Source organism: Sinocyclocheilus rhinocerous, unplaced genomic scaffold (genome assembly GCF_001515625.1).
Source record: "Sinocyclocheilus rhinocerous isolate Xijiao unplaced genomic scaffold, SAMN03320098_v1.1 scaffold1167, whole genome shotgun sequence".
Taxonomy (NCBI): Eukaryota; Metazoa; Chordata; class Actinopteri; order Cypriniformes; family Cyprinidae; genus Sinocyclocheilus; species Sinocyclocheilus rhinocerous.
This window is the reverse complement of record NW_015648750.1, coordinates 258,998-261,484: the sequence shown is the minus strand read 5'-3', so window position 1 is coordinate 261,484 and position 2,487 is coordinate 258,998. Positions and strand designations below refer to the sequence as shown.

General features: G+C 36.1%; 1 pseudogene; it reads left to right on the top strand.

Moving 5' to 3' along the window:
* Positions 1-2,487, top strand: part of LOC107710227 (coiled-coil and C2 domain-containing protein 2A-like) — a 30,599-nt pseudogene that overhangs the window by 14,719 nt on the left and 13,393 nt on the right.

Here is a 2,487-nt window from a genome sequence, read left to right as displayed (position 1 = left end):
TGTTCACTATGAAGCTTACACTGCAATGTACCTGAAAACAGATTTGACCATCTGATTTTCACCAGTAAGAAAAAAGTGTTTTAAAGCTTGTTGTTTTGCAGAACATCACAGTTATATATGACATGAGAATAAGGCCTGAAGTTAGGAAGAACATTTTAAGGAAAATATAATTATATTTTCATAATGATTTTTTTTCTTCTCAAACCTTGTCTGTGGTGTAAAAACACCCCTGGCCAAATGCCCCCAGAGGGCATCACTTCCCACTTTGATATTTACTGTAGTTACCATGTTCTGAACATCACATCTTTTATTTTCCCCCAGATGTAATCTATCTAGGTGGTTGAATAAAAATATTTGGACTTTATATCTAAAAATTACCTCAACTTAGCACCAGCAAGCTTGTTAGCTAGACAGTTAGCATCAGCTAACAATATTTACTTATTTTCAGTATGGTTATGAATAAACAATTCATATCTGTCTACTCGGCTAGTTAATCCAAACAATATAAAAATTTATAGTGCTGACAAACAATATAAAAACAGACGTCACATAGGGCTAAATGCATAGCATTTTACTAAAACTGCTAACTTTACAGCAGCGGAGAACATGAACGAGCATGAGTTATTTTATTTAATCTGTGTTATTTTAATGTTTTTTTACTTAAAACATATAGACTCTGATGTTAATGTGTCTGCATTCAAGCATTTCAGTGGGCTTAACGCGCGCTCACAAGATCTCCCGGTTCTTACTTGTGAATTCAGTTCACTGGAGACTCGCACTAAACGGTTCATTTGAATCAGTGAGTTGTCGACTCGAGAACAGCTGCAGTCGGATCATTCCAATTCGTGAATGAATCGTTTGGTGCGTTTTGCGAACCGATTTAATGGGTTAATTGAAAATAATAAGTTCATTCATAAATCAGACACCGCTTCTGTGTCTCGGAGCACGTGATATATTATAAGGAGTAACGATACGTTTTATGAAATGTAGTGAAGTAAAAAGTACGATCTTATGCTTTCGAATGTAGTGAAGTAAAAGTAAAAGTTACTCGAAATAAAACTACTCCAGTAAAGTACAGATACTTGAAAAATTTACTTAAGTACAGAAACGAAGTAAAACTACTTTGTTACTGTCCACCACTGCTACAGCAGGGCTCTACAGTACACTCGCAAAGTGTAGACACGATGTAAATACGATATTCGTTGTGCAGTGTCGACAGCTTCATTGATCATAATGGACGTTTGTGAGAGCACGATGAACTTAGGTGAGTGACAGCTTTTTAATGATTATAAGTGGAGTTTGCAAATGGGCTATTGAGTTTATACAACAGTTCAGTAAACAAGAAGTTAATATTAAGTGACTTACATTTTATGAACACCGTTGCCTGATTTTTGTCAACAAAAAGTGTTACAAACAAAGTCACAGCTGAGCTGCTGCGCATCTCCAAGCAACGCAGTGGTGTTTCGTTTATGAATGAATCTGCATTTTTGAATGAATCTAGTGAATCAATGATTCAATCAGCCATTCATAGAGACATGAATCAGCTGTTTGAACGAATCAATTGAATTAATGATTCAGTGATAAAATGAGTGACTTGCCGCCACCCACTGGCGGTTTTAGTTTCATTTTTAAAGGATCATTTCAGTTATTTAAATCATTTAATATTTCTGTATTCAAAACTTTATATTAAAACATTAATCTCATAACATTTAAATGCATTCATGCCACCTCTGAGCCAGTCTGACACCTCTCATTTCTGCAGTGCAAAGATGAATTTTGTTGATACTGATTTCATTTGCTTGGTAACTAATTCTTCCTGATTGTCTGATTGTGTCTTAATATTTTAATTTAACTTATTGTTTTAATTAGGGCTGTCATCGTTAACGCGTTAACGCATGTGATTAATTTTACAATCCTTAACGCGTTAAAATAATTTAACGCAATTAATGCAAAATTACTGAAGCACAATTTCTATTCTAACCCTTTAACTCAATTTTGCTACTCTGCTTGCGATTAGATCATTTTAAGCCGCTAAACTCCGGGAAAGTTTTCAGTCCAATGATCCAGTAAGCCAACGCATTCAAACAATCCGTCCAAAACAACGCTAATATAAAGGAAAGCTGATTACATCAGAGATTGCAGAGAGAACAGAGACTCGCGTTGCGTTTTAAGTGAATTATTAATTCCAGTGTGTTTCGCTTTAAAACATCAGCTCTGTCATATTCTGTGATTGTCTCTGAAGAGTGCTAGCCCTCACATGTCATGCGCTTGTGTGAAGTACAGACTGAACAGATTGTCAATATCCCACCGCTGTATGGCCAGATGAGACGCAAACTACGGTTTCTCGACTGGATAACTAGTCTCGCTAGTAAAGTTTTGATGGATGAAGACTGCAATCAAGGTAAAAACGATTGCGGTGGCGTACAGGAGTCATACAGTAAGCACGCGTGAGTCCGTTATAATAATGCGTGTATGAGTGCTCTTGAC